This window comes from Ranitomeya imitator, chromosome 6, assembly GCF_032444005.1.
Source record: "Ranitomeya imitator isolate aRanImi1 chromosome 6, aRanImi1.pri, whole genome shotgun sequence".
Classification (NCBI taxonomy): Eukaryota; Metazoa; Chordata; class Amphibia; order Anura; family Dendrobatidae; genus Ranitomeya; species Ranitomeya imitator.
The window spans coordinates 198,567,294-198,580,273 of NC_091287.1; the positions used below are offsets into that span (position 1 = coordinate 198,567,294).

At 45.5% G+C, this 12,980-nt stretch overlaps 1 protein-coding gene across 1 annotated transcript in view; it reads right to left on the minus strand.

Annotated features, from left to right (window-relative positions):
• The window catches only part of TRIO (trio Rho guanine nucleotide exchange factor), a 2,940,676-nt gene that overhangs the window by 1,507,300 nt on the left and 1,420,396 nt on the right, over window positions 1-12,980 (minus strand).

Consider the following 12,980-nt stretch of genomic DNA (forward strand, 5'->3'; position numbering starts at 1 on the left):
ATCTGTGGTGTGCAAGCTGTCAGGATTCCGTGTGAGCATTTACTTTTTACTGATGGAAGACTTTGATTCAAAAAGCTTTCATTTTAGCACTTTCAATATTTTGTATGTTATTGCATTCTTTTTTGTTTTACATAAGCAAATATGATAAAACAATCAAGCTTTATGCATTGTGATAATACCATGTGACAGCGCCATATAGAACCTAAGAGTTCTTCTATTGGAATTCATGTGCTATACTCATGATACCCTTGAAAGAAAATAAATAATAAGAAAAAATGGGCTACAAGAGCCACAGCCAGCTCACCAACAGACCAGAGGAGCGTGGAAACTTCGTCCTGACCCAGACGTGTAGCAATAGAAGATAGAGAGAAAAGGCGTATGTTCCAGCTCCTTAAAATTTTGAAAAATTCTTTATTAATCCATATAAAATATAAAATGGAGCAGATCCTTGCAAGCAGTGGATGTGGACAGGTGGACTAGACGACACGTTTCGATCTAAAAGATCTTAATCATGTCTTACTACGTATCGGCACTAATGACCCTTATAAGGTACTAGGTAGCATATCACAGCGAAATCGCTGATCACATGATTTTTGCGAAGGTCCTAACGGCTCATAGCACCATAGAAAGTGAATAGTATTTTACATATATTGAGACAATCAGTTACACAATACAAAAATATTTTTAAAACAATTAACAATAATGATACATAATTTTGTTTTTCTTGTTCAGCAATGTCCATTCAGGGCATAGAACAAGTGAAATGCTTTAATCGAGGGGGGGGGGGGTATGAGAAGACGCCTCCTAACGAGAGAGGCGTTTTGGATCTATAATCTGCAAACTAGATCCCCCTTTGGTCTGAACAAGAAAAACGAAATTATGTATCATTATTGTTAAATGTTTTAAAAATATTTTTGCATTGTGTAACTGATTGTTTTAATATACAGTGTGTAAAATACTATTCACTTTCTATGGTTCTATGAGCCGTTAGGACCTGCGCAAGAATCATGTGATCAGCAATTTCACTGTGATAGGCTACCTAGTACCGTATAAGGGTCATTAGTGCCGATATGTAGTAAGACATGATTAAGATCTTTTAGATCGAAACACGTTGTCAAGTCTACCTGTACGCATCCACTGCGTGCAAGGATCTGCTCCATTTTATATTTTATATGGATTAATAAAGACTTTTTCAAAATTTTAAGGAGCTGCAGCATACGCCTTTTCTCTCTACCCTTAAAAGTATAGCAGCATCATTCAACAGCGATGACATCATCACCAGCTTTTTCCCACAGTCCAGAGGTCACCTCAGTTCAATCCAATCGTGATGATGACACCGCTGGTGAATGATGCTGCGCTCTCTGCAGCTCATTCACCAGTGGTTTTCAGCTGGGACGGTTACATCTTGGCACCTTCCTGGTTGAAAACTATATAGCCCCCCAGACTTGGATTACAGCATGGGACACAACGACAAACAGTTATGGTGTATTGTTGGTTTATTATTTTAGTTTTATTACAGGAGATCGAGGGCATCGGGGAATTAGGTGTTACAGTAAGTATAATTTAATTTAAAACATTAAAGGTGTCTGTGTAATTTTTTCAAATAAAAGACTTTATTCTGGCTGTGTCTTTATTTAACATTACAACTATAGGATTAGTAATGGATAGGTGTCTTATGCATGCCTCTCCATTACTAAGCCGTGGGCTTGATGGCACCTGAAAGGTGACATTGACCCCACAAATATTACCCCACTTGCCACTGCTACAGGGCAAGTGGGAAGAGCCGGGCAAATGCACCTTTTCTGGGCAGCTGCAGCCTGCTGTTTTTAGGCTGGGAAAGGCCTATATCAATGGCCCCTTAGCAGTCTGAGAACAGCAGCTCCTATCTGAGAGCTTTAGCAAAGCTGGTTGTCAAAAATGGGAAGGATCCCATGCCGTTTTTTAAAATTATTTCTTTAAGTAATTAAAGAAAAAACATTGTGTGGACCCCTATATTCTTGATAACCAACCTTGCAGAAGCTGAAAGTTGGGGGTTGCAGCCCCCAGCTGTGAGTTTTGTCTAGTTGGTTATTAAAATAGGGGGAACTCATGTCGGGTTTTTCATTCATTTATTTCCGAACAACTGCAGCTGGTGGCTGATGAATACCCCGATCATCCGCACCTACTGTCACTGTTATTAGCGACAGCAGGTGTGGAATGATGGGGTAAAAGTCCCAAAAGCCCCCACCTGCTGATCATCATTCTCCTCCGCTCGCCGGCAGAGAAGGGGAGAATGATGACAGCTGGCTTCAGCACCAGCCGCCAGGGAACAGCGATTACTGATCGCTTCCTCCTTGGCAGCTGTCCATGTGGTACTCATGCGCACACGGTTGCCACACGTAGTACACACATGGGCATGGATATCTCCGGTACCGTTTTTTTTTCTGGTAGCGGAAATATACGGACGTGTGAAACCGGTCTTAGTCCGCTTTGTGCCACACACTGTATATACTATGGATTCACTGACAAAGCTCAACTCTGTGCAATAGTCTAATACATCCCGATTCAGCTGTAGCTCTGCATTATTATTCAAGTTACATCAGTGAAAGACCTTATTCAGACATGATTTTTCTCATATGCAAAAATAGATCAGGTTTCATCAGTATTTTGATCAGAGTTTTATCGTTGTCACTTTTTTACCATCACAGTTCGGTCAAAATTTAATCAGTTTTTATCAGATTAAAAAAAACAACAAAAAAAACACAAAATAAACAAATTGAGTGAGGTATCTTAATAAGGATGGTATCAGAATGCTGTTTTTTTTCCACTTTTGGATACTTGGTCCAAGGAAAATATTTGAAATGTGACCTACCCCATAGTCCAGGGGTGGGGAACCTTTTTTCTATCAAGGGCCATTTGGATTTGACACGCCCACCAGGGCTGTGGGGTACTTGGAACCGGGTCGGACAGTTCTTTTGGGAAGTCACGGGGCCGTGACCTGACTCCGTGGCCCTGGCTATACCGTAAAATGGGGAATATATATATGGGATTTAATGTGACGCAACCTGTCGTGTTCGGCAATGGATGGCCGACGCTGCTAAAGTAGACTGCTGGGGATGATGGTCATGCAGCTGGGATGGATCTGCTCCCCATAGGTGGAGTGGGGCCCCAGGGCTACCGTTGCCGTTTATGTCAAGCTTCGTGTACCTTGTGGTGCAGGACTCGGGGTGCAAGAAATCACTGAATGACACAAGGCCTGTAGTTTTCTTTTCCTTTACTTGATGGTTGATAGTACAGACCAGGTTACTGGTAACAGATCGTCCTTCGGGGGCCAAACAACTCGCGTGCTAACTCCGAGCACAAAGTAAGCCCTGACGTTGGCACTTGTGAACAGTGGGTGTGTGTACTCATGGAAAAAGAAGAAAGTAAAGGGACAGCAGCTGTCAAAATATGGCCCGAATAACAGACCAAGGAGGTCCATAAATGGCATGTACGCCTGAGGTTCCCCAACCCTGCCATAGACTATCACAGGTATGAAAAACGAAAAGGAAGGAAAAATCAATCAAGCAGGCCAGAAATATATTAAAAAATAGAAAAAAACTTTATTACAAATACATAGAACAGACACAACAGATTTGGCCTATGATTTGTCCAACCTTTTTGCGGCAATTATAATGAATAATTATATTCCTATTGTTCTGTCTCCGCCATCTAATATTGTTACCCTGATTATCTGTTTGCGTAATTGCAGGTTTCTCAGTATGGATGTTCATATCTTTATTTGTTTTTACTGCTTTGGCTCCCTCTAGCGGTCAGAGTTATGTTGACAGTTCAATCGTCTGTGTTTGTATTATCCATGTCTGATTCTCCTCCTCCTTTGCAATGCATTATGGTAGCTCAGCCTCCATTTCCCTCCATTTTTCCTTTCACTTTCTTCAGTCTGCCTTCAAGGAAAGACGCTTCACTTCATCCCCCTTGTGATTGCATTGCCAGTATGTCTTTATGCTTTCCGTAGATATTTCTGCTCCATATTAGCCTAGCCTAGCCAGTTGTACTCCCAGTTTAGTCACTAGCTTTCTAAATGTTATGCATAATGTATATCATGTGTATTATGTATCTGTTCTATACCATGCACTGATTCTATGTATATCATTGTTCACAGTTTCACCGCATCAATATACCACTACGTTTAATAAAGCACAGACTCAACCACAGTCTCCTTATTGGACCCCGGTATAGCGGTTTAGCTGACTGTATAGCTACGTATGAGCCTGCCTCAGCTAGTGAGGACAGAACAGTGAAACGGCAGCCATCCAACTAGTGAGATTCAAGTCACCGGCTACTCAGAGACTAAATACAGCTACGGCAATCTCTGCACAGCCAGCACTTTCCCAAGACACCATGTCTCACAAATCACATAGGACAAGATCTGTTACTTCCGTCTCCTCAAAGACAACATCCATCAGCAGCGTGGTCGCCATTGCCCGCGCAAATGCTGAAGCCGCCAAAATACGAGCGAGCTTTGCTGACCAAGAGATGCAACTTAAATTAGAAAAAGCACGCCTAGATGACGAAGAGAGAAGGTCACGCTTAGAGAGAGACGAGCAAGAGAGAAGAACACAGTTAGAGAAGGCACGTGTGGATGCCGCCTTAGAAAGCCTAGCAGCAAAAAGGGAAGCTGCCACAGCCCTCGCCGAAGCAGAATCGCTAGAAGCCGCGCAAAATCCCAAGCTGCATAGCCAAAGCAGTATGTCGAGTCTGGAGTTCCCACTGCAAGACTCCCCACAACGCACATCTCAGTATGTTAGTGAACTTCCTGATCCAAACTATAACCCTGAACCAGTACCAAAACCAGAATACGACACCTCCAGCGAAGTGAGCGAGAGTCGTCACGAGGCTCAGGACAGAAACAAACTCGAAAATGTGAGGCAAAACAACTCTGCTAATGACTACCTTGCCCCTCACCAGGTAACCAACGTGGATCACCCTGCTGACACACCGTACATCAGGCCGAAGCAATACGACACCGGCTGGCGCCACCCTGAGGACACTAACAGGTACGAACGCACCTCACATCATTATCAGGGCGACCCATCACCAGTATACTCTGCTGACAACCGATTCACGACAGAATTTGCCAAGTTCTTCACACGACGTGAACTGGTTGCCGAGGGACTCATGAAATTCACTGACCGAGCTGAAGGTTACAGAGCTTGGAAAGCTTCCTTCCAAAATGTCATTAGAGACTTAGGGCTACAACACAGGGAAGAGATAGACCTGTTAGTCAAATACCTGGGAGAAGAGTCAGTCAAACACGCAGTAAGGATCAGAGACATTAATATAAACCGCCCTGAGACTGACCTCAAAGAGATCTGGAAAAGGCTGGATGAATGTTACGGCTCAGCAGAATTAATAGAAAGAGCCTTGTTCAAAAGAATCGATGACTTTCCTAAAATATCTAACAAAGGTCTCCAGAAACTTAGAGAGCTAAGCGACTTGCTAAAGGAAGTCCAAGTTGCCAAATACGAGGACGACCTACAGGGACTTGCATTTCTCGACACAGCCAGAGGTGTTAATCCTATAGTCCAGAAGTTGCCCTACAATCTACAGGAGAGGTGGCTCACACATGGTTCCACGTACAAATACAAACACAGTGTTCCATTCCTTCCCTTCTCCGTTTTTGTAGACTTCATACACCAACAAGCGAGAATTAGAAACGATCCCAGCTTTGACTTTGCAATACCATATGCCACACCATCACTACCTGCAAATCCACGCAGAACATCTGTGGCAGTACACAAGACTTATGTTTCTTCTTCAGATTCTAATTACAGGTCTGCTGGCTGCTCCCAATCACAGACAAAGGTGCAGGACCCTGACAAGCAGTGCCCACTTCATCAGAAGCCTCATCCTCTCCTGAAATGCAGAGCCTTCAGAGGAAAATCTATGCCAGATCGCAGAAGCTTCCTGAAAGAAAACGGTATCTGCTACAAGTGCTGCTCGTCCACAACTCATCTCGCCAAGGATTGCAAGGTCAGTGTAAAATGCACAGAATGTGGCACAACAGATCATAACACCGCTCTACACCCTGGCCCAGCTCCATGGAGTACACAAAACACGCCAGCTGACAGTGAGCATGGCGGGGAGGAAAGGAACACTGATATAGCTACGCCGGAGATCACTTCACAATGTACCGAGGTCTGCAAAGGGACAATAGACAGTAGGTCCTGTTCAAAAATATGCCTCGTCAAAGTATACCCGAAGGGCCATAGAGACCAAGCTGTAAGACTGTATGCTATCTTTGATGATCAAAGTAATCGATCCTTGGCTAGATCAACGTTCTTTGACCTATTCAACATCAAAGGGCCAAGCACTCCCTACTCATTAAAGACGTGTGCAGGTACTGTGACAACAGCAGGCAGGAAAGCTACTGACTACCAAATCGAGTCTTTAGATGGACAATTCTGCCTACCGCTACCTACGATCATCGAATGTAACCAGATCCCAGACAACAGATCTGAAATCCCTACGCCAGATGTAGCGATCCATCACGCTCACTTAAAACGAATAGCAAATAATTCTGCTGTTGGGGAGAAATATCCTACAGGTTCATAAAGTGAGACGTCATATCAATGGACTTCACAATGCTCCCTATGCCCAAAGGCTAGACCTAGGATGGGTCATAATTGGCAACGTATGCTTGGGACGCATGCACGCCCCATCTTCTGTGACAAGCATGCTGACAAATACATTGGAGAAAGGACGTCCATCTCTGTTTCAACCTTGTAACAATGAGTTCCATGTCAGGGAACTGCCACACAGCATCCAACTGCCCAACCATCTAATAGACTTTACTCACGACAGCAGTATAGTGTCGGGAAGCTATGAGGATCAGTTAGGGTGCACAGTCTTCCAGAGAACTAAGCAGGACAACCAAGTGGCAATGTCGGTAGAGGACAAGTTGTTCTTAGAGGTAATGGACAAGGGACTCGTTAAAGGTGAGACCAACAGCTGGGTCGCACCTCTTCCCTTCAAAACCCACAGACCACGTCTACCGAACAACAGAAATCAGGCATTACAACGTTTCTCCTCTCTCAAACGTAATCTGCAAAAGAAACCAGAGATGAAAGATCACTTTTTCTCCTTCATGTCAAAGATTTTTGAAAACCGTCACGCAGAACTAGCTCCCACTCTCAAAGACTCTGAAGAATGCTGGTTCCTACCCATGTTCGGAGTATACCACCCTAAAAAACCAGGCCAGATCAGAGTCGTGTTTGATTCCAGTGCTAAGTTTAATGATGTCTCCCTGAATGACGTTCTACTGACAGGACCAGACCTCAATAACAAACTACTGGGTGTACTTATGCGCTTCCGTAAGGATTCCATTGCCTTCATCGCTGACATCCAGCAAATGTTCCATTGTTTCCTTGTGAGAGAGAGAGACAGGAACTTCCTAAGATTCTTCTGGTACAGAGACAATGATCCTACTAAAGAAGTCACAGAGTATCGCATGAGAGTGCAGATCTTTGGCAACAGTCCTTCACCTGCAGTCGCCATTTACGGACTCAAAAGGTCGGCTCAGGAAGGAGAAGCAGAATACGGAGCAGATGTCAGACAATTCATAGAAAATGAATTTTATGTCGACGACTGTCTAAAAGCCATGCCTTCAAATGAGACTGCCATCAGTCTTCTCAGGAGAGACCAGGACATGCTTGCCTGCGCAAACCTTAGGCTTCATAAAATAGCCTCAAACAGCCAAGAACTCATGGAAGCGTTCCCTTCTCAAGACCTATGTAATGGTCTCAGAGACCTGGACCTGGGGTCAGACCCCGCACCAATGCAATCAGACACTTTCACCTTTCAGGTCAGCCATGAAGAAAGGCCTTTCACACGTAGAGGCGTCCTGTCTACCATCAACAGTCTGTACGATCCCTTTGGTTTCGCAGCTCCTGTTACTATACAAGGCAAGGCCCTACTAAGAGACTTAACTAGGGAAACATCTGACTGGGATGCACCTCTGCCACCTGATAAGAGGAGCCAGTGGGAAGAGTGGAAGAACTCGTTAGCGGCACTCTCCAACCTGCATGTGCCAAGACCGTACACCCCTGTGCCATCTACTGAGATACAGAGCCAAAGACTGTACGTATTTGCAGATGCTTCTGTCAAGGCAATTGCCGCTGTTGCCTACCTCAAAACTGTAGACTCCAAATGTCAGTGCCACATTGGTTTCGTCATGGGAAAGGCCAAACTCGCACCACAACCAGAGCACACTATACCCAGGTTAGAGCTTTGTGCCACAGTCTTAGCCGTTGAGTTAGCGGAGTTCATCGCATCCGAAATGGATATCGACCTGACACAGGCCAAGTTCTACTCAGACAGCAAAGTAGTCCTGGGATATATCCACAACGAAACCAGGCAATTCTACGTTTATGTCAATAACAGAGTGCTACGAGTCAGGAGATCAGTTCATCCAAGGCAGTGGCATTACATACCCACAGACCAGAATCCCGCAGATCATGCAACTAGAGCAGTTGACGCAAGTCGACTAGGAAGCACAACGTGGCTCTCGGGACCAAAACTATTGTACATTGAGGAATGTTTTCCAGACACCTTTGAACTAGTAGGAGAGGACTCAGATGCTGAAATCCGCCCTCAGGTGTCTACCCTTCATACAGTGACCTCTGTTATCCAGCTTGGATCTTGCAGGTTCGACAGATTCTCAAGTTGGAAGTCACTTACTCGAGCCATTACCTGCCTGACTCATATAGCTCGCTCATTCAGGACCACCAGAACTTGTGGCACAGAAAAATGTAAAGGTTGGCATCTTTGTAAAAATACCTACGTTACCTCCGACTTAGAGTTCTCTAGAAATAACATCATCCTCACTGTTCAAAGAGAAACCTACTTTGCAGAAATCCAATGTCTTATTAACAAAGCTCCAATACCAGCGAGCAGCGTTTTGAGAAAACTCGACCCATTCATCGACAACAGCGGCCTACTGAGAGTAGGAGGCCGACTCAAAGAAGCTGAGATGGAGTTTGTGGAGAAATTCCCTCTTATACTTCCCGGAAAATGTCATGTTGCCTACCTAATCGTACAACATTACCACAATCTGGTCAAGCACCAAGGAAGACTATTTACAGAAGGAGCCATCAGATCTGCTGGCGTGTGGATCATCGGTGCAAAAAGGCTCATCAGTAGTGTCATCTACAAATGTATTACCTGCCGTAAGCTTCGTGGTTCAACTCAAACCCAAAAGATGGCTGACCTACCAGCAGACAGACTCAGCCCAGACCCTCCTTTTACTAGCATTGGTCTCGATGTGTTTGGGCCTTGGTCAGTTGTTACACGTCGTACGAGAGGCGGCCAAGCCAATAGTAAACGTTGGGCAGTCATGTTCACTTGCATGTCAATCAGAGCCGTCCACATAGAGGTCATCGAGTCCCTTGACACGTCAAGCTTCATCAATGCCTTAAGACGTTTTATGGCCATCCGTGGTCCTATCAAGCACATACGTTCAGACAGAGGTACTAACTTTGTTGGTAAAGCAAAGGAATTAGGAATACCCTCAAATCTAAACTATAAGACTCTCGAGAGGTTCCTCAGTGACCAAGGCTGCACATGGTCATTCAAACCACCTCACTCTTCACATATGGGAGGATCTTGGGAACGAATGATTGGTCTAGTACGGAGAATTCTTGACTCCACCCTTCTTCAAGAAGGAGCAGCGAGGCTCACCCACGAAAGTCTCATCACATTCATGGCTGAAGCTGCAGCTATAATTAACGCAAGACCCCTGGTTCCAGTTCCTAACGACCCTGAGGAGCCCTTGTTATTGACCCCATCTACTTTACTTACCCAGAAAACGGGACTGTCCAGTACCCCTCCAGGAGGATTCGACGCTAAGGACCTCTACAAGCGCCAATGGCGACAGGTACAAAGTCTTGCAAATACTTTCTGGGACAGGTGGCGCAAACAATATTTGTCTACCCTGCAGCCACGTACAAAGTGGCAATCTACTAAACCTAATCTGAACACAGGTGACCTTGTTCTTGTGAAAGACTGTCAAATTCATCGGAACCAGTGGCCACTTGGCCTAGTTACCGCAAAGTTCCCGAGCAAGGACGGCAACGTCCGCAAAGTTGAGGTAAGGATGACCAAAGGGAATGAACCTAAGACATTTTCCAGACCGGTATCTGAACTGGTCCTACTGTTGCCTTCGGAAGAAAGGAGTAGTGACATCCGTTGATGCCAGACGGGGAGTGTTCTGTTTCCGCCATCTAATATTGTTACCCTGATTATCTGTTTGCGTAATTGCAGGTTTCTCAGTATGGATGTTCATATCTTTATTTGTTTTTACTGCTTTGGCTCCCTCTAGCGGTCAGAGTTATGTTGACAGTTCAATCTTCTGTGTTTGTATTATCCATGTCTGATTCTCCTCCTCCTTTGCAATGCATTATGGTAGCTCAGCCTCCATTTCCCTCCATTTTTCCTTTCACTTTCTTCAGTCTGCCTTCAAGGAAAGATGCTTCACTTCATCCCCCTTGCGATTGCATTGCTGGTATGTCTTTATGCTTTCCGTATATATTTCTGCTCCATATTAGCCTAGCCTAGCCAGTTGTACTCCCAGTTTAGTCACTAGCTTTCTAAATGTTATGCATAATGTATATCATGTGTATTATGTATCTGTTCTATACCATGCACTGAATTTATGTATATCATTGTTCACAGTTTCACCGCATCAATATACCACTATGTTTAATAAAGCACAGACTCAACCACAGTCTCCTTATTGGACCCCGGTATAGCGGTTTAGCTGACTGTATAGCTACGTATGAGCCTGCCTCAGCTAGTGAGGACAGAACACCTATACTAAGGTTCCATTGATTCATTCCTTGAAATGCTGCAAAGGTACCTATTTAGATATTTGTTTATCACAGGTTTGAGCGCTATCCGTGAAAAACACACACAACTGTTGTACGAGAAAAACTAATGTCTGAATGTACCCAAATACATATCCAAACATTCACATAAAGATGCAACATAATCACCTGGACCAGGGTTCCCCAACCTGTAGCTCATGAGCCACAAGTGCCTCACAGGCCCTCGGCTGTCTGATTCCTCAGAGTGTTAATGTCAAAGCAGACAGCCAGGAGCTGGACGATCCATGATGAGGATAAGGCTGCCTCCTCCTTACCGGAGAACGTCATAACCCTCAGCATATGGCTGGTTGCGCTCCCTGATGAACGCTGTGCACAATGAGGGGACACCAGCAGTCATACGAGACAGCAAAGACCATAGGACAGAATGTAGGGTCCCCCAACATGACATAGGGGACACATGGTCTCACAGACCACAAGTAATTTGCCTGGCGTTTTAACTCTTATTCTCCATTTTCTTCTCTCTTTATTCCCTCACCTATTTTCTGGTTGTTAGGGCAAAGGTCAATTCCACCAGGCTATTTTTAGGTTATCTGGTTTCAGCTGGTTCCCAGCTGCTTGTTTCCCAATGTTTTCTAGGTCCCTGATTGACTCTTATCAAAAAAAGAGGGAACAATTCAATTATTTAAACCTTGGATTCTCTGATGAGTTGTCAATGTCAAAGAGGATTGAAGATGCCCTTTACATTGTCGTGATATTTATTACAGAGATAATAGCCAACCTTATGCTGGGAGGACTTGGACATTTGGTGATTCTGATGTTTATTATTATAGTGCTTTGGCACAAAGCACTATATTGTAATCCGAACGTGGTTAACTTCTTCTTATTATAGTGCTTCGGACCCTCAGTGACCCCACCCACCAAATCGGACCCAGAGTCACCCCGCTTACCTAATTCGGTCCCTGAGATGCCCCACCCACCAAATCGGACCCAGAGTGACCACGCCCACCAAATCAGGCCCAGAGTGACCCCACCCACCAAATCCCAAATTCCTATCGCCCAGAGACTCCAGTTCAAAACCCTCACACTGACATACAAAGCCATCCACAACCTGTCTCCTCCATACATCTGTGACATGGTCTCCCGGTACCTACCTACACGCAACCTCCGATCCTCCCAAGACCTCCTTCTCTACTCCTCCTTCTCTACTCCCCTCTCATCTCTTCTTCCCATAACCGCATCCAAGACTTCTCCCGTGCTTCCCCCATACTCTGGAACTCTCTACCCCAACACATCAGACTTGCGCCTACCATAGAAACCTTCAAAAAGAACCTGAAGACTCCCTCCTTATGTACTCGTGTGCCTTGTTATCTGCTCATGTTTAATGTATTTGTCTATATCTGTCCCATATTCACATGTAAAGCGCCATGGAATAAATGGCGCTATAAAAATGCATAATAATAATAATAATAATAATAATAATAATAATAATAATAATAAAAATAATAATAAAAAATCGGACCCAGAGTCACCCCGCCTACCTAATTCGGTCCCTGAGATGCCCCACCCACCAAATCGGACCCCGTGGGGCCCCGCCCACCAAATCGGACCCAGAGTGACCCCGCCCACCAAATCGGACCCAGAGTGACCCCGCCCACCATTCGGACCCTGAGTGACCCCACCCACCAAATCTGACCCAGAGTGGCCCCGCCCACCAAATCGGACCCCGAGTGGCCCCGCCCACCAAATCGGTCCCTGAGGTGCCCCACCCACCAAATCGGACCCTGAGGGGCCCCGACCACCAAATCGGACCCAGAGTGACCCCGCCCACCAAATCGGACCCAGAGTGACCCCGTCCACCAAATCGGTCCCTGAGGTGCCCCACCCACCAAATCGGACCCAGAGTGACCCCGCCCACCAAATCGGACCCAGAGTGTCCCCGCCCACCAAATCGGACACAGAGTGACCCCGCCCACCAAATCGGACCCAGAGTGACCCCGCCCACCATTCGGACCCTGAGTGACCCCACCCACCAAATATGACCCAGAGTGACCCCGCCCACCAAATCGGACCCCGAGTGGCCCCGCCCACCAAATTGGACCCAGAGTGACCATGCCCACA